Source organism: Fundulus heteroclitus, chromosome 2 (assembly GCF_011125445.2).
Source record: "Fundulus heteroclitus isolate FHET01 chromosome 2, MU-UCD_Fhet_4.1, whole genome shotgun sequence".
In the NCBI taxonomy this organism is placed as follows: domain Eukaryota; kingdom Metazoa; phylum Chordata; class Actinopteri; order Cyprinodontiformes; family Fundulidae; genus Fundulus; species Fundulus heteroclitus.
In genome coordinates this window covers 30,781,947-30,804,284 of record NC_046362.1, presented here as the reverse complement: position 1 = coordinate 30,804,284, position 22,338 = coordinate 30,781,947, and the positions used below count along the sequence as shown (strand labels likewise).

The following is a 22,338-nucleotide window of genomic DNA, read 5'->3' as shown; positions in this document are numbered from 1 at the left end:
ATGTTTTCTTTTCTTATGTTCTGTTCATCTCCAGCACTTTGAAATTGTCTTGTTACTGAAATGTGCTATACAAAAAAAATCTAATAAGCCTTGCCTATACGGAGTCTTGTCCAGCTAGAAGTTTGCTCTTGTTTAACGGGAGTAATTTCAGGTATTTTTTACTATCACCACAAGCTGGCTCAGGAAGGGGGATTGCTGCAATAGCAATGACTTGCAGCCATTAGATGGGCTTCCTTAGATATTTTCCACGTATTGCCCTAAATGGTCGACTGAATTTGACCGTGTAGTAATATAATTTCATGAATTGGACTTTATATAACCAGATCTTAATCTCTGCATCTGAATATATTCTTAACTGAATATACATTATGATTGTAATATTTTGGAATAAACTTGATTTTAATTTAATCTGGACCAAAGGAAATTATACATGACACTGAATATAAACTGGACTTATTTGTCTTGCAAGATGCCTTGAGATGAAAAAAAAAAACTGGAATCAGTGGAATAGGTGATTAATTTTAAAGCCCCCTTGCACCCTAAATTTATGTTTATCTCTCACTACAGATGATGCATTTAAAGTTGTACATAATAAAGATGCAACTTGTATTAACTGCAGCATGCTTTCCCTGACGCCACGCAGTCAGACAGAAAGGAACCCAACCGTCAGCAAACCACCATTGTCATGACCATTAACGACAACTCTGGAAACTGGAGGCTTGATTACATCACAACTTACAACTAATGTCACTCGCGCCAGCAAACTCTCCGTACCTTACCGGAAAGACCGGCAGTTTCCATGGGAACAAGACAGAACAAGAAAAAGAGAGGGATGGAGAGACATGGTAGAGGACGGATACTGGGGGTGTCGAGAAACAAAGAAAAGCAAAAATTAAAAAAAAAATAAACCTATTTTTTTTTTTCATTTGTCACGAGGGAAAATAATTCAACCTTAGATGTGGGGAGAGGAAAGAGAAAACATATTTATACAGAGCAGTTCGTGCTTTGGATGTGGCAGATCCAGCATCAGCAGAGGTTAAATAAGGATGTTTACTCTGAAGAGAGTCCCTGAATGCTCCATCAACCCCTAGGAGTCTTTGTCCTCTGAGACCATGTGGGGCCAGACAGGGATCAGTAAACAACCCTGCGTACAGAAGCCACGCCAGTCACTGCGCAGCTTCCCTCGTCCCTCAACGGCAGCTGTTATATGAGCACTACGTCAGAGAAATGCCTTCCTCAATGCATCTCAAGGTGTCACTGGATACATGTCTCCTTTAAGCCATAAAAAAAAACAAATGAGAAAATGGCCTTCGGATAATAAAAAAAAAAGTGTTTTGAGAGCTCAGTGAACTCAAATATGAATATTCTTTTCAATAATCACGCAAACACAGATCCTCAGGGATGCTTCAAGGTGGCTGATGTTGGTTTGTCTCTCTGAGGTTTTAAACCTGTTTTCCAGATTGAGCTGAAAGCAAACAACCCTGACAAGCACACTCTGTAATGATCTAGTTTAACCTTCTTAACAATTGCCCTCTTGACAAGAAAGGCCTGAAAGCTTGGAAACATTATTTAATGAAGAGATTGAGGCGCACATGGCGTTCAAACAAGCAGCGAAAAACAACCTTGTGAAACGATTCTGCTCTTTCAAACCTGTAATTTAACAACCATTGTTTAACACTTAACTTGTTCTAAGGTGGAATATTTTGGAAATATTATCACTTTACGAGTATAATAGATCTCATAATAAGAAATAAATGTACTATATTAGATACCCAAGACAATTTAAAGTACATTTTCTTGTAACGCCTCAAATTTACATTTACAAATTTGGGAGAGAATGAAAAAAATGTGAATCTGTTGAAGTTAAATTTATTCTTAGATTAGGTTCCCTCTGAAGAATCCCCACCTTAACGTGCTTTGAGTACCGCTTTGATCCTGGGAGCTACAACGGCTAAGAAGGGTTTTGAGCACATCAATATTTCTCACAGTTGAAATATTTCTAACGGGACCAGTGACATAAAATTCATGCCAGATGTCGGCAACAACCCAAGTAATCTGCGCATACAAAGAATCCAAAGCAAATTACTCCACAAACGAAGTTATGGATAATGAATTGGAATGACCCAGGGAATAAGTATTGAACCCATTTATGGGGGGAAAAATATTAAATACTTTTTGGAAAAAGCCTTTTTTTTTTGGCAATACAAACTCAAAGACATCTCCTCTGAGGAGAAACTAGTCGAATGCTTACACTCTGATCTTCAGTTCTATCCATAGATCCCCAGCTGAATACAAGTTTGATGGTTCAGCAGTTTTACTTTCTTTCTCTGAAACCTTTTAAGAGTTTTCTATGGCTGTGTTTAGGACAATTATCTTGCTTTGAGATCCAAAACCGTTTACTCTTCAGATTCTTATCAAGAATGTCTTGGCACTTTCCTCCCTCGTTCAGTTATTGGCAGTCTGACAAACAATGTGCTGTAAGACAGGCTGCACCATCATGTTCTCGCCGGCAAGCTTCTTGTTTTGGCGTGATGCTTTCCTGGGGAGGCGCAGAACATCCAAACATGGAGGGTGCAATGACATCCAAAGAGTTTATCTGTTTACATTCTCTCTGTACTTTACTGAGTCGTCCAGATATTGTGCACTAAAACTTTAACAAGCTTCAAAAACCTATTTCTTCAGCAGTGGAGTCTTGCGCAGTGAGGATGCTGTGCTTGATTTCATTACCGATTGTTTTCATTGGAAAAAAGTGTTTTTGCTTTTCCAACTTCCAGTTTATGGCTCTAACAGCACTCACAGGAACCTTCAGAGGACAGTAACGATTGAAATTAGTATGTTTTGCAACAGTAAGACCATTTTAAAGGTCTGATTGCTTTTACTCAACCAGATGATACTGATTTGTACATTGCTTTGGGAATGCTTCCTAAGTACTGACAGATTTCAGCTGTTTTACTGGCTTTTTATCCCATGTTGCATATGTTTCTCTTCATATGTTTAATGCATATTACCCATATAAGGACATTTTTGTTACTCATAATTTCATTTGTGGACCAATTTGCTTTGATTTATTTGGACGCCTGAAATCCACGGATTGTGCCTTACATCTGGTGTGAATATCATGTTTATGGTGCCATTAGAAATATAATATTAAAACTGAGAAAAACTTTATGTTTTCAATACTTATTTTTCCTAGTGTCTGCTGTTTGTGGTTCTGGCTCCTGGTGGAGTGTCCCATTGTAAATTGTTCCCAGGGTTGGGACTGGTTTAAGAAGGGTTCAGACATCTTGATAAATGGCAGACCACAAATGTAGGCGTACCTCGTCTGAATCTGGTAGACCAATTTTGTAATGGAAAGGGACCAGAGAGTGTTTTCCAATTATCATTGGATCAAAACTTCCAAGCTTCCCTGAAAAAGTTTACTCTGCGGTGTTTCGTGTTGAACAAATTGTCAAACCGCTGATTCAGGTGGCGCAGAGGGGATGTTCCTGGCTGTAGAACAGTGAACCAGATCTTTGTGAAATCTCTGAGGGGAGCATGGGAGTTTGATAGTAAGAGCCATGAGTTTTGTGGATGTGGACAAGGTTCAGGGCCTGGTCTGTCTGTCTGTCTCTGTTTGTTTGTTTTTTATTTCATTTCTCTTCTCTTTCGTTTCCTCAATAAAGCCAATTATGCAACAGGAAGAATGTCCCATTGTCCTCTTTTTGTGGAACAAACTGCCCTGACCTTTTTAAGTGTTGCAGACCTTCTACAATAGATGTGCATCAATAAACTTAATAAGGTCTGAGAAAACATTGTTTTATATATAATCGATTAAATCAACAGCCTTAAGATAATGAGCATCAACCATGCTTCATGACGTTTTTATCTTGAATTACTTCTGCTTTTGAGTGTGCATCTAGTCTTAGTCGCTGTTAACTTGACTCATTTAATGATATCTCCCCGATTTGCCAGACTAGGAATGCTTTGACCGTTGTCTGCTGCTGACAAACTGCTGTCTCTTCTGAACTACAACACAGAACCCTACTTTCAAAAAAACCTCTCCTTAACAATAATGAGGATGTGAGACAGGATTAAATAGACCATATGTAAAAAAAGCCCAAAAGGACACCTGTATGAATGCTTAGTTCCCTTAGACTCCACTCACTGACCAAGTCACAGGTTTATCTTTAGAAAGCGCCTTTGCTCTGCGGTGTGATGACATAAGGGCGTTGTCCATAGAAACAGTCGCCAAGGCAGCCGAAGCTGATAACCAGCCAACGTGTGTCACTAGAAGTAAATGTTTCTGATATGCAGCATCTTTCATTTGTTGTCTCACTTCATATCATTCCTGCTCGACTACAGAAACGTGAATAAGTAACAGGAACGGAGCATTAAACCTTTTGTGTAGGTTTATTTATTTTTTCTTGATTTTTAGCATTTGTTTTTGACATTTATAGTTACTCTTATTTTTGTGCTGATTTATGTTATTGTTTACATCTTTAAAACTGCCAGATCATTTCATGGTATTTTTTTTAAGCTGTAATGTTATTTTCTGCCTCGCTGTACAGGCTTTCTTATTATTATTTAGGTTTTTTAAGGTCACTTTGTTCTTTTCTTTTCTGTTTCTTTTTAGGAACATCACAATCTTTTAGCTGTTATTTTCTCTTTGTGCCTTGTCATTTTTATTACTTTTAAAAAATGTGTCTATTTTGTACTTTCCTTTACTGTTTTTGCATTTTCTTAGTCATTTTCCAGTTTTTATGTTAGTTATTTTGTACTGCTTTCCTTCTTTTAAAATTTTCATGTCGTCTGTGACTTTTGTCAAGCTGTAATATAATTCCCTGCGCACTTATGTTCATAATAATTTTGTGATAGACGTGCGGCTCTCGCTGTCTGTTGGTGCTCGTCAATAACTCCATGCTAAACAGCATTTGCCTGTTAGTGCGTGCACGATGCAGAAATCATTCAAGGATGTAATAGTAAGGATTAGGTGACATTTGCAAAGGTGAGCAGGGGTATGTTTGTGTGTTCCTTTCTGGAAATCCACCAGCAATAAGCAGCTAAATGGTTGTCAGAGCAACAAAGAACCCTTCTCCGAACGCCTCCTTGCAGCCTCTCCTTCCCTCCCCGTCATCTCGTTCCGCTCCTCCGTGGTGTGTTTATCTGTCTGTGTCCTTGCAGGCCTCCTGAGCGCGCGGCACGCTGAGTTAACGGTGAGAAAAGAGACGGGGAGAGATGTGGGGAGTGTGCGACGGAGAGGAAACAGAAATACGTGGCGACGCTGACCTACATTCTCGCTACCACACACTTCAGCAGCACAGATGTTCCTCCATCCCTGCGTTCCTTGGCTGTAATATCCAAACCGCGACATCTGACTGCACGGATGGCAGCCTCGTTCTGAGCTCCCGTGTATATCCCACGGCCGCTGCCCATCAGGAGGTTTTGTTTGTATGCACCGCTGACAGGAAGTGTGGGAGGATTTGCTGTGATTTCGGTGCTTAAAGCAGCACCTGACTTATTTAATCTCCACTTTTCTATCAGAGTATGGACGCCATTACGCTCCCGACAATAATCTGGGTGGCAGGGTGGCTCTATTTATCCCTCCAAATCCTAAACCTGACGATGCAAGCATCATTGAGGAAGACCTATTTCGGGCTTTATATGTTTAATCTTTCTTGAGTCAAGCTGCAGCCTTGGACTCTTATCTCTTTGTCTTCTGTGAGTGCAAAACGGAAAATTACATTAAATTGTGTGATAGAAAGTTTCATCAGTGAAGCAGATTTTTAGCATTCTGTCAAGGTTACGTTAGGTTTAAATATCAATGTCAAACGGCTTTACCATTTGCACATTTTGTCATGTTACAACCTCTGATTTTAAAGTATTACTTTAGATTTTAGACGACAAAGTAGTGTGTGATTGTGAAATGGAAAGAGAATGAAACATGGCTTTCAAACTACTTCTACTGATTGACTTCTGAGTCAGTACATCTACAGTCTTGTGTGGGTCTGTCTCACCCTGAAGAAAAGTATCCCCACAGCATCATGCTTCCACCACCATGTTTCACATGATGTGTTCAAAGACACGTGTAGGTTCAGTTATAAGCCTAGGCCTAACCCTAGCTGTTATTTAGGTTGATCTGACACAGAGCTTTGGCACGTAGGCAAACTATGACGCTGCCAGAAAGTAGCCAAGGTGTGTTCTGGGTGACACGCAGTGTACGTTTGCTGCCAGATGCAGCATTTTGCATGAAGGCCAAAAAGTTAAATGTTGGTTTCGTCTGACCAGAGCACCTTCTTCTGGATGTTTTGATGCGTCCCACGCAGGCCTTAAGGCCAGTCGTGCCCCTTTAGGCGGTAGATCAAGTCTCAGTAAGTTTGCAGTTGTGCTATACCGTTTTCAGATGATGGAATAAAAAAAATTCCGTGAGATTTTTAAAGGCTAGAATGCTTTTTCTAACCATGTCTTTCTTCAAACTTCTACAAATCTTTATCCATGCTGTGTTCCTTGGTCTAGTTGTTGCTGTCTCTTTCCTAATGCTGTCTAACAATCCTCAGACACCTTCCCACCACAATTGCATTTATACTGAGATTAAATATCACACAGATTCTGCTCGATAATCAGGCCACTATTGAAGGCATTTTGACTTCATTTGGGGGTTTCAGTGAGTATATAATATATATACTTTTTCCATCCTGTTTTCCATTAATACTGAAACAAATGTCAGCATTTTCAATAAAAAATGACAAACAACAAAGAACAATAGTGACCTCTGTGTAGAAAAACACAAACTTGCAGCTGTTAATGTTTGTTTGTTTGTTTGTTTGGGAGCTGAAAACCAACCTGAGGTTGTTCTCGCTCTCTATTAATGATGAATAATGTGCCGGACTAATCTTGTAGACCAAGAGGAATTCTTCTAAATGAGTGGAACGCTACTTGACTATTTACATTTAGATGAAAAAGCACCTGTGTGTGTGTGTGTGTGTGTGTGGGGGGGGGGGGGGGGGGGGGAGTGAAGGATTTGCCTGCGTGTCTGGGGTCTGAGAACAATAGCACGCAGACACCCACTCATGACACGCAGGGGAGGGCGGGGTGGCGGCAGGAAGTGACAGGGATTCTGAGTAATTGCTTTGTATCGGGGAAAAGGTGACTGACTGTGAAGAGAGAATTTGTAAAAGAGTTTTGTTTAACAATGTCTTCACTTATTAAAAGTAACCTAATCATGGGGAAAAAGGCTTTGTTTTAAATATATAAACTGAGGAAAACATATTAGCCAATGTAACTTGGCATAATTTTAGATATGATCAATAAATACTTCATTTTCTATGTAGTTCATATATAGTTTTAGATAAACTTCAGGACAGGGCCCAGGAGACTGTTTGGAAAGAAAACAAACTAAAGCTCTATTCCTGCTAAGAAAACTGCTGCCAGCTTAACATAGTTTGATGATAATTGCTGCTTTCAAATTCATGAATCAGTTTTAATCAGATTAGAGACAGAATAGCAGACACGAGGTCTATTTTCCTCAATAAATCCAAGTATTTTTATCACAATGTATCTTTTTGTGTCAAAGATTTCTCCTCAATCACTGTATGCTTGCCTGACCTAAAATTACCTTCCTATATATTTATTTTAACTGGAAAGCTTTTTTTCCTTCCTATTGCAGAACGTATTAGTGACTTTTGACATATTACTTTGGAAGTTCCTTATTTCCGCTCTATATGTAAAAAGCTAAATGTTGTTTGAAAGGTTATCAATGAACAATAAAAAATATTGTGTGCTAATATATACAATAAATAAATGTAGATATATATTTACTTAAAACTGTGTAAGTAAAAAGTTCATAAAAACTGATTCAAATCAAGCTCACTGGTTTAAATGCAGTTATACAGTTTTGAACATCACGTAACAAGCAGATTAATTGAGATTATACAACACCCTATTTTAAATGAGAACCTTATGTCAGATCAGATGTATAATGTCACTAACTGATGTTAATCCATTTAAGCCGTTATTTTTTAGTTGTATAGTGCTTGTATCTTAAAATAATTGTATCAATTTCTGTGTCTGAACTCAAAGAAACTGAGTGACTTCCGAGAAACTGAGTACAAACCAGCCGAGGATGCAAAGGAAATTTACTGAAAAAGGATGATGTCATGCATGAAATGTTAGTAGTAATAGCATCCACGATTTAGTGGATGAATGGAAAGTCACAACATTAATTTACAATATGTTGCTCATTTGTCTCAGACACTCAGCTACTTATTGTTGGAAAACATGCAGAAGTGGAGTCGTAATTGTCTTATTTATTATTTCTTAATTCATGGACTACACAGGACATGTTGGACTGACAGAAGGCACATAATGTCATGGACTAAGGAGAACTATTGTAAGCCAGAAGGCTTTCCCTCCACAAACAACATTCAGGCCTAGCTAAATTCTCCTAAAATCTTGTGGAAGAATGTGTTGTAGTTATGAGGAAACCAAACCTGAAATTTTAATCACAATTCTAAAAGCTATACTAGCCTGTTAACAACACTGAACATTGCTAAAACGCCATATATGGTGGTGGCAGCATCTTGATCTATGGTGACTTTTCTTTAGCGCCAACTTAACCTTATGTCAAGGTGGATGAAATCTTTAAAGGGAAAATTTCGTTAATTTCAGTTCTTCCTTTTCATATTGAAATCATTGACTTGTGGTCTATATAAAGTGGAACTGTAACTCTTTGGTCTGAATCCCCCCACCACCCCCTAAGGCTGATCTGAGAGCGACTACTTTTGGTGCTGTCTCTTTAAATCTAAAGGAAACACTTTGCATCCCACTTCCCTCCAGGTTGCAGAGCCTTCCACTCCAACCTGAGCAGCCATTGTTGTAGTATGCTGGGGGACGGTGTGACGAACAACCGAACATTCTGACTTCTCCACTCGTAGCTTCGACATCCTTCAACTTCGACTACAAAATCAGTCTGAAAAATAAAAATGCCGGATTTGCTAAATTGACGAGATGGAAGTCCAGGACCTTGTTTAGCAGTTGCACAGCAAATACTGTGACGTAATTGTTCAAAACAGGTAATAGAAAAAAGAGAAACTAAACTGATTGAAGAATATGACCCAAAAAGAACACAAAGATAACTAATCAGCACTGAGACAGAATACATTCAACTTTTCTGCATTCCTAAGGACTCCAAGTACACAGTACAATGTATTTAGGAGCGGTCGCTTCATGCTTGCTCAGTATGAGGGATTGCTGCAAAGCCATGGACAATGCAGACGACTCTCCCTGTGGCTCTACGCTTCTCCAGGAGTGAATGCTGCTTGTTGGGACTTTGAAGCAATCAACTGGTTCCCTTATATAGGACATTTTTGACCAATCTGTATAATCTGATTGAATTTGACTTTGTAAAGTGCCTCGAGATGACATGTTTCATGAATTGGCGCTATATAAATAACATTTAATTGAATTGAATTAAAAAAGTGGATTTTGCACTGGTCCCCTTTAATATTACTGCATTCCCACTCATATTTCAATAAACACCTTCAAGCATATGCTAAAAAGATGAAGATGAAAAACATTTATATTTCTTATAGTTCTCTGCACCACCGTGAACCCAAGAAATTGGAAGAAAATTGAAGAAATTGGACATTTTAGAATGGCCTAGTCAAAGTTCAGAGCAAAATCTGACAAAATTGGATGGATGGATGGATGGATGGATGGATGGATGGATGGATGGATGGATGGATAGATAGATAGATAGATAGATAGATAGATAGATAGATAGATAGATAGATAGATAGATAGATAGATAGATAGATAGATAGATAGATAGATAGATAGATAGATAGATAGATAGATAGATAGATAGATAGATAGATAGATAGATAGATAGATAGATTAACAGGATCAACCAAGCACTGAAAGTTTGAACAAGTGAGCAATGGCTGGAAATCCAAATATTAAGATTTCATAAAAGGCTGATAAATAATAAAATTGGCTAATAAATAACTAAAAACATATAATACAATTCCATACTTACAATGTTGGAATTCATTCAAAATAAGAATCCACAAAGTGTTATTTCAAAGATGTGCACACGTTTTATTACGTTCTAAAATATTTTCGCCATTAGCTTGTTTTTCAGTTGGATTGCCCAGTATCAATCTAGTTAAAGGAGGAAATGTTCTGAAATGATAACTTAAGAGGACAAAAATCAGACAGATAAGAATTAAAAGTAAGACTAGGGATTTCTCTTTTTGTCCTGAGTGCGTCTTATTTTTCAGCTGAAATTTAACAAAAGAGCCTAAAAAATCTGACTCATTCCCAACAAAGGAACACTTCAGCTTAGCTTCTTTAAAAAAAAAAAACATATTGTTCAGCTGAAAAAACAAATTCCTAAAGTGACCTAATCAAAGTGACAAATGAAAGCATTGACAGGACCAGCTGTGGCTGCTGAGATATGAGTGAGAAAAAGGGCCCTCCAGAAGCATCGAGTGTGTCTTGTTATTGTTTTAGACCCTGTTCCGCTCAAATATCAATGTAATTAAGCGTCAAGAATGTCTCCCCTGTTTCGAGGCCGCCGCTGGGGGAATCTGCAGCCAAGGTCGGCGGGGATTAAAGGCGTTGGTCAGGAAAAGAGTGCAAATGCTGTATCGATTAAGCACTGATGCTGTATTGACAAAATGTGTCAATAAAGAGTCGGGAGGGTTGAGGGAAGCCTCTTGCTCTGAGGAATGACTGTGGCCGACTGATAGATATACGCTAAAGATTGTTAAAGTACTCGGTAAGACGGTAAAGTCAATTATCTGTTTGTGTTTGGATGTTTGCGTCTGACAGTTCAGGATAAAAAGCTTCCTATGAGCTGAGTTAGAGCCTTGTTATGTCACGCTAACACTACAAAAAAAATGAGCTAAATTCATCCTTTCTCTGATTATTTCACTCAATAATTTGTTCACTCTTACACCTTTCAGCCCAGTCGCTCTCATTTGTGTGTGTTTTTGGACATTTTAGTCGCTCGCAATTTCAGCCAGGTTTCCAATTGTAGGTCCCCTTCAAACAGGTCGAGCCTTTCATGCTTCTCACCGGCACCAGATGTGGAGCATCGGATATAATCAAAGGAATTATGATTAATCAGTGCCCAGCGTTCTCACAGTGGAGTTTCCATAAATGCAAATCCGTCACATTTAAATAAAACTCCACAATATCTGACCAGCTCTACGGCCAATGTCTTCCAGCAAGTTAAGATGAACATTTACCAGAAAATTGCGAAGCAGTTGCTGCCCAAAAAGGAGCAGAAGGGGGGGGGGCTAGACAGAGTGGATGGGAAGATGGATGGAGCTAAATGCAGCGCTAAAAACCTAGTAGAGGCTGGAAGAGATGAGACTGGGATGGTTTTTCACCTTAAAGTAGGACAACAAAACTAAACATACAGCCAGGCATTCAACAACAAAAAAAGGGATATTCATGCCTTAGACTGGCATGTTGAAGTCCAGACTGAAATTCAACTGACAAACTGTGGCAAGATTTGCAAACTGTTGTTCACTGAGGCTCTCAATGCAGTCTAAATAAGCTTGGTCTATATGGATGGATAGAAACATTGAGAATCTTAATATGCAAAGATGGCGGCGACATAAACCATGAGGCTGGCAGATGTAAAGGCACCAAAAGATCTACCCACCCAGAAAGGTGCGCACAACTGCACTTTTCAGATCATCGCTGTAGAAATATTCAAAACCACAGGTTCCTTTCGTCCTACTTCACAATTATGTGCTACACTGCAAAAAGGGAACTAAAAGTAAGTACAATTTTCTTGAAATTAGTGTATTTTTCCTTGATTTGTGCAGCTAAATAAGACTATTTGCCAATGGAATGAGTATTTTTACACATAAAATACGATAACTAGATATCCTGCACTTGAAATAAGATGATGGAGATGATTAGTTCTTATTTAGAATGCAAAAACCTTATTCCATTGGCAGATCAAGGAAAAATACACAAAAAAACTACATTTCAAGAAAATTTGACTTACTTTTAGTTCTCTTTTTGCAGAGTATTGTTCTATCCTTTGAATTCGCCTTTCAAATAAAGCCTCATCAAAAAATTGAAGGTTGCAATATTAGCATAACAAAGCGTGAATCCTTTTTTCAAAGAATCGTTAACGTTAGCTTCAAAAACCAAACTGCAGCTACAAATGACCAAAATATGATTCCGTACAAAGCTGAATTGAAAGTTTGAATATTTCAAGTCGATCGCCTGAAAGAAAACCCCTTCGTTTTTTTCCGGCTGTCGCTGATAAATGACAGAGGAAAAATAAGCACTGTAGCTTTCAGGCAGAAAGGAAAACTACTTGGCACTCTTTTGTTAATGCAGCTATATTAGGATCGTTTAACTGATGTCATCCGCAGACTGCAAAATTCTCGCTCTGCGGTCCAAGCAGCCATATGTTGTGTCAGCAGAGGTAAGCGAGAAACACGCTGTAGAAACATGAATGAACGTTGTAAAAAGCCTCAAATCTGCTTATGTTCCAGCATTTAGCTGCAGCCGTTTAATGCGGCCCATCGTGGCGCGTTTGACCTCCACCAGAGCCGGTCCAAAGATAAACAGGAGGTGATTTTTTTTTGTTTTTCTTTTTTACTGCTGCTGCTTTCTGCATGCTCGTGTGGCAGAGGGAGAAATCTCAAGACGAGGCAGGTAACTGCATTACGGATGCAGCTGCGTTGCTCTCGGTGGTTGGAGTCGTGATTAACATCAGTCCGCATCTTTTAACATCTGAAAAGGGGGCTGGGCAGTCACACGCGAACACGCAGGGCCTTCTGCAGCACCGCTGGCCCTTGTCTTGAATTTTAAAGAGAGAATCCGTTCTCCTTCCTCGTGATGATCATTTGGAGCTCTTACTCACGCCCGTCCTTCCCTTTTTGTCTTCGTTCACAGACACGCCAACGGTCTTAGAGCGAGCAGAGAGGAGACACCTGTGGTCGGCCTGATTAACAGCCATTTTATTTAAAAAAAAAAATAAGCACACAGGAAAGATAAGGCTCTCCGGAGACCACACCGCAGAATAAAACAAGTATTTCTGTGTGCGAGCTGATTGGTTTATGACGCCCAAGAGGGAATTTGCACCAATGTGGCTCCTGTACTAATACTGAATTTTATATGAGCAGACACTTTAGAAAAAATTGGCGCTGAGGGACTGCTTCTCTTCTTACATTACACAGCACCTTACAAAAGTATTTATTGACAACCAGAAACTCCAATATTTTCTATTGGCATTTCATATGGCAGATCAACATAAAGCTGTTCATAGTTGAGATGATGCCCAGGTTTTCTGTTTCTTGATTCATATATTTTTAAACTAGAAACTTGTAAAGTGTGACACACAGAAGTATTCAGCTCAAATAATCTTCACTGCATTTAAATCTGCCAGATGTTTGGTGCATACCCCCAACCAGCTCTGCACATCTAGAGACAAAAATGTGTTGTAGCTCAAGCTCAGTCAGACTGGACTTAGAGCATTTTTCTACGTGTTTGCTGAACATTCAATTTCAAGTCTTACAACATACTCCAGTTGGATGTAGGCCTGAACTGACTGGGCCAGTGTAACACATCAATATACTTTGATGTAAACCGTCCTACTGTGGCACTGGCTGTGTGTTTCCCTGTATGTAAACCAAGAAAGTTCAATTTTGCTTCCGTCTAACCAGAGCATCCTCTTTCACATGCTTTTTATCAACCCTACATGGTTTTTAGTAAACTGCAAGCAGGGCTTCTTCTCCCCTCAGATTTTTATTTGCATAACACACCAAAAGATAAAAAACATGTATCAATTTCTTCCACTTTGCAATTTTGCAATACTCTGTGTGGATCTGTTATATAAACCTCCCCCCCCAATGAAATGCATTAAAGTTATTGACTGTAGCCTGGCAAAATGTGGAAAAGTTCTATTAGTATTAATAACTGGAGCAAATGTTGTGAAAAAAAATTGTCAAGGCTATATTGGATGAGTATTAAATTATCAAATATCAGTATTTTAGTGCCTAAAAATGTCAAATCATTTCTTCCACATTTTACTTAAAGGCTGCTATGATATTTGATCAAAGTTTCAAGAATTAAGGGAAATCAAAGTAAGCAATTATTATATTAATAAAGGCAATTTAAAATGCTTTGCAAAGTTAGCATACAATCCACAGAAACAGTGTTGAGCTTTGACCTACCGCATGTATTGGACTATAAATCACATTTATTTAGACATTTAAGACATTTAAGACATTTAAGACTAAAAACTGACATTTAATCTACTGATTTATTCAATTACACAACTTCATCTACAACAGGTCCAAAATGTAGTGTGCAAGTTAGAAAAAGGTAAACCTCTTTTTGCACCCAAAACCTCTAAAGTTAACTTTTTTCACTAAAAATCTGTTCCAGCAACAAGGTGAAAGTTTATAAAAGCTTGTAAAAACTGCTGATAATTCCAGCGCATCCATAGGCGGATGGTCCTCTTTAGCATATGAGCAGCCAGTTTTGATTGATCCACAATGCAAAGGTACTGCTTTATAAGAGTTTATCTTAAACTCTAACTAAAGAAGAGAAGAGAAAAAATGTTTCAACAAAGAACCAGCCCAGACGACCAACTTATTTTCTTTTTTTTTACTCTACCTGGATCATTGAGATGCATCAGGTCACTAACAATGTGAGGTGGGGCTAAAAGCTCTCAAAAAGAAACCCGTCATACCCTGATCTAAACAAATTCAACAATAGGACACTGTGTGCACTCTATGACTGTTTAAAGGGTTACTACGCCATTTCGAAGGATGCTGGACTCCAGCAAACCACAATGAGAGCCATTATTCACAAGGAGAAAACACAAAACAGTGGTGAACATTCCCATGAGCAGCAGCCTACCAAAATCATTCCAAAAGAGCATCAACAACTCATCCAGAAGGTCGGAATTAAACCCGGAACAAAAGCTAAAGTCCTGCAGGCCTCGTTTGTCTGAGTTAAGGTCAGTGTTCATAAGAAAGAGACTGAGCAAAATAGCCTCCATGGGAGATTAACAAGGTGGAAATGCCTTAAGAATAAAAAGAAAGAAACAAGTCTTCATTTGTCATTGCAATTATACATTTTAATGAAATTTGTCTTCTGCATTTAACCCATCACCCTTAGGGAGCGGTGGGCAGCTTCCTGTGCCTGGGGCATCAATCTGGGTGTTACGGGTCTTGCTCAGAGACCCATAGTGGCAGTCTGCGGGATTCAAACCGGGCCCTTGAAGCCTTCACAGAACGCAACCGCTCTGTTCTAACCACTAGGCTACAACTCCCGACGCAGACGTTCATCTTTTGCATTTTCCAAAAACATCTGGAGACCATCTTTAAAAAGATAACACATCATTTCAGGAAAAGAGCAAAAAAGTCGCACCATCACGGGCCATAATATTTGTCCACAGGGCCAGGATTGTTTGGACGGCTATTTTCCCTTCATATAAGAAACCCCTATTTGAACCGACTCGTGCACCAGCACGTTACGGGAGTTTATTCGGGAGCAGAATAATACTGCCTGTAAAACAGCACATGATCTCAGATTCCTTAGATGAAAACACATCTTTGTTTTCTTGCTGAGCGGAGCTAATGGAAACAACAAGCTACAGAGCTTAGCAATGCAAAACATGCCCACCAACGTACACTCTATCTATCTATCTATCTATCTATCTATCTATCTATCTATCTATCTATCTATCTATCTATCTATCTATCTATCTATCTATATCTATATATATATATATATATATATATATATATATATATATATATATATATATATATATATATATATATATATATATGACATGTGAACAGTTGCAGATAAAAGTATAATCAATAACTTTTAAATATTCTGGATATTTGTCAGTTTGTTTTTACTTGCTTGTACAATCCGATTTAGCTGCACAGTAAATACTTGTGATTTTAGCCCAAGGATCATTGTATTTTCAGAAAGCAATCATCCACACAGACAGCAAGTGTGGGAAACAGGATGTGGGCTGAACTGTGCTTTTTGTTTCGGGTGAGCAAATAATTATAACCGTAACTATGTCAACCACAGGACCTCTCTATAATCGCCAACAACCACTAAGTGAATACATGTGAAGGTCAAAGTCTACGCGTTTCTTATTCTCTTTGTCTGTCGAGAGGAAAATGAGGCTTATTATGTGAACATAGTGCAAGTTCTTCTTTAGAGCTCAACGCAGAAAAATGTTTCAGCTGTTATATTTCATTGGAATGCGAAAATAAACAAACACAGAACTGTTGCAGAAATTCAAACCAAAACCGACATGGAAAGGCTATTATCTATACCAGCTTAATCCTGCACAGGGTCGCGAGGACGCTGGTGCCCATCTACGATGGGAGACAAACCAGGTAAGAACTGAAAAGGTCACTAGTCCAAAAAGACGCACGCAGCGATGGACGTCACCACTGAAGGCATTTTCGAGTGCCAAGTCAACCTGACAGGTCCGTTTCAGAAAAGTGGGAGAGAAACTCAAAGAAGGTATACTCTGACATTTGGGGGAAAAAATCTAAGATTTTATTTTTATAGTTTACCAGGTCTTAAAAAACATTTGAGCATGGAAAACTGTCAGTTTCTAAAATTCATCACTTATTCTTTTAGCTATATAAAAAAAATTCAGATTTACTGAAATGTTAAAAACGTGCTACACTGATACATATTCAGTTGGCCGTTCTTTACCGTTGATTTGCTGCATCTGAAATAAAAGGTTTTGTACATTTTTGTATATTGTTTTGTTTTTTGAGTTCCAAATCAAACCCACTGATAAATATAGACACATTAAGTAAAAGGACATTTTGCAGATGACAGAATTTTTATTATCGGCAAAATAATATAACATTTAGTAACTTGCGCTTCAGAAAACCTGTGGTTTTGTAAAGCATAATGAAGATTTGTCTATGTTAAGGCTTACAGATTTTATAATAGATCTGATTTTAATTTGTCCAGATAGTGGACCATAGAATCAGACGTCAACTACAGCATTGTGTTGTTTCATGATTTTTGGAATATAAGCTAAACGTTTTTAACTCAGACTCCCAAAGGTGTATAAAAACTACCATAAATCCATATAAATCTGAGCCTAAAAAACTTTTCATTCCAAGTGTGTATGAAGAGGAATGCGATCCACATGTCAAATGTGAAAAACAAAACAGAGAGAAATACAACAAACTTTATGTGCAGTACTAACGCTTATGTACTGTAGCTGATTACACACAAGTATTCCACTACCAAGGGCTCAAGAAGGACCAACAGACAGCAGTATGTAAACTTCTGACTTATCTGAAGTTATCAAAACAAATTATCCCATTATTCTGGCATTAATCTAAAAAAGTAAGTAGTCCTAAAAGACCTAAGACAGGAAAGGTTCAATATTATTTAATGTCAAACAGTGCAAAAAAATAAAAGGTTTTATGCCTATATATACTTTTTTAAAAAAACTCTTGTGTAACCATTTCATTGCATAGCCTAGTAAAAATATTTAATGACAGAATTCCAAACTAAATCCATCAAAAGAAGAATAATTTCACTATGCAATTATTGCCATTGCAACAAAACACAAACCAAAAACCTTTTCAACCCAGTACATGGAACTGATGCCTGTAGCCTTTTTTCTTATGTAAAATTAATTACGTATATATAAAGAGATTAAAAACAACTCATGTCATGGGAAATAAGATGCCAGAAGGCAACATTCCAATTTGAACCAGCAAAATTACAAATAAAAGCCTCATTATAGATGTGTTTCAGCCCATGAAGTCACGTTAACTTCCTTGAAGTGAGAACGTAAGGCTCCGTTCTGCATGACCGACTACAGGAGGTGTTTGCTCTGGAGCTTCGTGCATCTGCAGCCCGCGGAGAGGCATCAGGGGCCTGAGCGAAATCAACGAGGAGCCTGCGTCTGAAGCCCGGGCCCTAAACAGCAGCCAACCTCCCAGAAAACAGTCAGGACCAGACACACATGAAATAAAATGTCACGCCAGCATTGCAAGCTCAGGTTTTGATGGACTAAAAGCGGCGAAACTTGTCAGAGAAGCAGCAAATCATTTGTAGCAGTTTTATTGTTGTGACATTTTGGTGACACTTGAGATAGCATCTGGTGAACAACACAGGCAGATAAAAGACTGAAGCTTCAACTAATTCTCAGGTTTTGCTGACTAATGTCAGTCCTGCACACCTTCTCAAGCTAAGTCTGAGTTATTTGGAGATTGTTGTTAATCATCAGTTTTCAAGTCTGTCCACAGATTCTCAACAGGCTTTAGACCTGGACTTTGACTGGCGCCGTTCTAGAAGCATCAGCACGCTTGGATCTAAAATCTATTGACAATGATTTTAATTATTTCTATTTCCAGTTGTCTTATGAACATTTTTTAAGCAATTCTTATGTTTTGTTTATGTTTTACTCATCTTTGTGTGTTTTTTGATAAATGGTTTCGCATATTTTTCTTTAAATAAATAACATGTACTGTATATCAAATAATTGTGACTACCGCTCAATTTCGTAGCTGTTTTGTCTTCTATGACAATTTGGAGTTTTTTTCTAAATATATTTGAGTCAAAGTTTAGTTCTGTAGCATATTTGAAACAACATTAGCCGACTATAGTGCTGCAAAGGATATACAATCACAAGTAGCTGTCAGAGATACAGTTATAGTAGACATTAAAAACAGAACCATAAGTACGACAAACAGAACAAGCAATTAGCACCATGCGATCCATCTCTCTGAAACTGTTTTAGAACTTTATTTGTTTTACCCTCTGTGTGATGATTGAAGGGATCTTTCAGCAGTTTGCCATCACTTTGAATCATCACTCTCATTATTTGTTGTTTTTCACATCTCTGTGTAGATCATGCGAGTCTCCAGCTTTTAAGGGTCCATTCTTCGAATCTCTGGGTTATTTTTTCACTCCCACTGGTCAGTTTGTATCCCAGTGTAACATTTTTAGATCACTGCATTTCATTTGGAGCCTGTTTTCCATTTCTTAATTCCCTGAAGTATGTTTATTTCTGGACATGTATCCTGTATTGCTTCATGGTTTTAATCTATAAACCTTCTATCTCTTTTTGGACTTCCTTTGGATTCCTCTGCATCTATTTGCTTCTGTTGGTTTTTTTGGTTTTTTTTGGCTCTTTGGATTACTTTTGTATCAGCGTGTTTCCATTTAGCGTCTGTGTTTTGTTGTTTCTGAAGGGGCTAAGAAAACCTTAAGCTCCTCAGTCCATCAGGCCTGTCAGTAATCTTTGCATCCTTTGTGCTCTGAGATGGAGAAAAGGGGTATTATTTTTGCTTTTTATGCGGGATTAAAAGATCTTAAGACGTCTTAGATTTAACCTGGTGAACTCTCCAAGGCACCGGCCCCCATCCACAAATGCCCTCAACTCGGCCGCAGTCCAACTGTAAATCAAAGCAGCGATTTAGCCATTAACACCCTGCTGTCTTACTGCGGTTTATTTATTTGCTCGAGGCCTCTGCGCTCAGCTTAGCGATCGAACACGCGCACCTTTCTCGATTTTGCCCGTTTTTTTTTTTTTCCACGGACTCCGTCCCCTGCTCTAGATTTGTTATCTGGCTCCACAGATATGAAAGCACATCAGAGTTGCTAGGCAATGTAAGACGGGCAAAAACAGCTGAGATGTTGACGTCTGCCTTGCTATCAACCTGCTGTGAGCCGGTCAGGGCTTTGGTAATGAGAGCCTGGGGACCTGGCCCGACCTGCTGTGTGCATGAGAGAGAGAGAGAGAGAGAGAGAGAAGGGAGAGAGAGAGAGAGAGAGAGAGGCAGAGAGAGCGTTCATAATGTTGCTCGGTTACTTTATTCTGGGCGTTTCAGGATATTTGATTGCAGTGGAGCCAGCTGCAGCACGGCCAGATTTTGCAGGGATAAAAAAAAAAAGTCAAGTGTTTAACTAGAGTCATGTGGATCTAACTAACTTGATTACATGCAAATTTGGTGGAAAATTTGCACCACTGATGGAAGCCAGATTCTGCATCATGTGACCTTAACTTCTACATCTGGGCCGATTATTTCAGTTCACGCTGAACTCATCTAGCTTTTAACAAACTTCTCATACAGCGTCAGATGTTTTGCACCAAATCAAGCTATTTAATATCACATAAATATTTCATAAAGGATCAGATAGTAGGTAAAGTTGCACTGATCAGACCGATTTATAGTTTTCTTATAGGTCTTATGTACCTGCAGATGCTAATTGGTGAGCAGATTTTATTTGACCTTTTTTTCTATTTTTCATACATTACATAACTAAGACAAAAATGTGCAGAAAGGTCTTTGATCCAAGATTGATTCGCCTTGAACTTTTGCCACAGTGTTCACCACAAACCTCAACGTAATTTAATAGCATTCACATAATTGTGAAATGTAAGGAAAATCACACATGCTTTTCAGAATGGTTAACAAATAAAAATCTGAATAGTGTGGGATGCATTTCTGTCCTTCGTAGATCCACCTTTTGCCTTAATTAGAGCAGCAGCTGCTTCTCTGCCAACTTGAGAAATGCATTTTGGCCCATTTTTCTTTGTAAAATAGCTCAGTGCTCAGTGAGATTATATGAACTTCAGTTTTCAGGTCTTGCATCATATTTTCAACTGGGTTTAGGCCTGCGCTTTGACTGGACCCCTCTAACACTTGCGTATGCTCCGATCTGAACCTTACAGCTCAGGCTTGAGGTTTAGGTTGTTGTTGTTTTGCTGAAAGGCGAACCTCTGATTCAATTTTAAGTATTATGCCGTGTCTAATAGGTTTTTGTTCAGGGCTGACCTGTACTTAGCTCCACCCGTCTTAATATCAACTTCAACCAGCTTGTCTGTCCGTGCAGAGAAAAGTTATCGTTTCACTATAATGGTGCTGCATATAGGGTAATGTGCAGTGTTGGTTTTCTGCCATAAATAGTCTTTATGTGTGAAAAACAATCTCATATCTCATCTTAACACAGCATCTTTTCCTTCTTATGGCTTTCTTTCAATTGTGGCTGTCTTGCCACTCCTCCTGACCTTCTCCAGAGCTACTATGGCCCTCTTGGCCTGCTCTCTGATTAATGCTCTGCGTTCGATGATGGATCGAACAGTGCTCTGTGAAATGTTCAAGGCTTAGGATATTGTTTTATAACCTTGTTATGCTTCGAACTTCTCTACATATTTATCCCTGAGCGGCCTGCTGTCTTCATCCTGATGCTGTTTGTTCATTAATGTTCGCGGACGAACCCAGAGGCCTTCACAGAACAGCTGCAGAAATTACACAAAGATGGATTCTATTTTACGTGACTACAAAAGAAAATAGTCTGCACTGGATTTATATTTATGGGTGTCAGGTTAAAGGAAGTATGCACAGCCCATTGTTATTTATTTTTTGTACACCCTTTTTTTTTTTTTTAAACATATAATTTTCCTTCCACTTTGCACTCCTTACCATTGATTTACCACACAAAACACCATCAAAATGCATTGAACTGTGTGGTTGTGACTGAGCAAATTGAGAAAAATAGTCAACGGCTATAAATACCTCTGAATGAACTTTATATTTAAGGATCAGCCGCTGTCCATCTACCTGTAAGGTAAGATGAGGGCTACCCTGTGCAGGTGTAGGCCTATATTCGAGTCTGCACAGGTGTGCTCGGTCAAAAACAGAGACATATTGTGGCGATAAGTGAGCTGAAGATTAGTGAGCGGGAACAACGCTCTCAGCCCTCGGTTCTCCAGCCTCGCCTTCATCCATCCCTCTCCGCCCTCCTTCCACTCTAATCGCACGGCTAATTGACTCAGCCAGATTTGGCAAGAGGCTTATTAGTGTCATTTCACACAACAAGGAATGACCTATGCAGATGGTGCAGCGGTGACAGTCAAGATGGAGCACACCCTTTTTTTTCCGGCTAGACGCCGATATGACTTGTGAACAGAGCATTCATCTGGGTATTTCAGTGGTTTCACTTAAAGACAAAAAAACTGCAGAGGGGATAAGATTATGTTTATCAAAATGTGTGTCCTGCTGATGGTGGGAAAGGAAGCAGATTTCTGAGTAAAACCCTTTTTTCTTTAACTGAGGGAAATTTAATAGCAAAGCATTGGTGTTTCTGAGCAGCAGGTAAAAGCGAGGGGAGGACATTTACAACTGCTTCACTTCGCCTGTTGTTTTTCAAAGCAGTGCCCATCCTGCATAACCATGGAAGTATATTTATTTATTTTATTATTATTTTTTACTTCATGAATCTAAGGATGACCGTACAATAAAACTCTAACAATTCAACATACCTTTCCAGTTTGATGAGCCACTCCAACATTTCTTAAGTGGCCCA

The 22,338-nt window shown here is 38.8% G+C and overlaps 1 protein-coding gene across 1 annotated transcript in view; it reads right to left on the bottom strand.

The window, feature by feature from the left end:
* LOC105929592 (E3 ubiquitin-protein ligase znrf1) overlaps positions 1-22,338 on the bottom strand; it is a 62,889-nt gene that overhangs the window by 38,879 nt on the left and 1,672 nt on the right. The window lies entirely within an intron of this gene.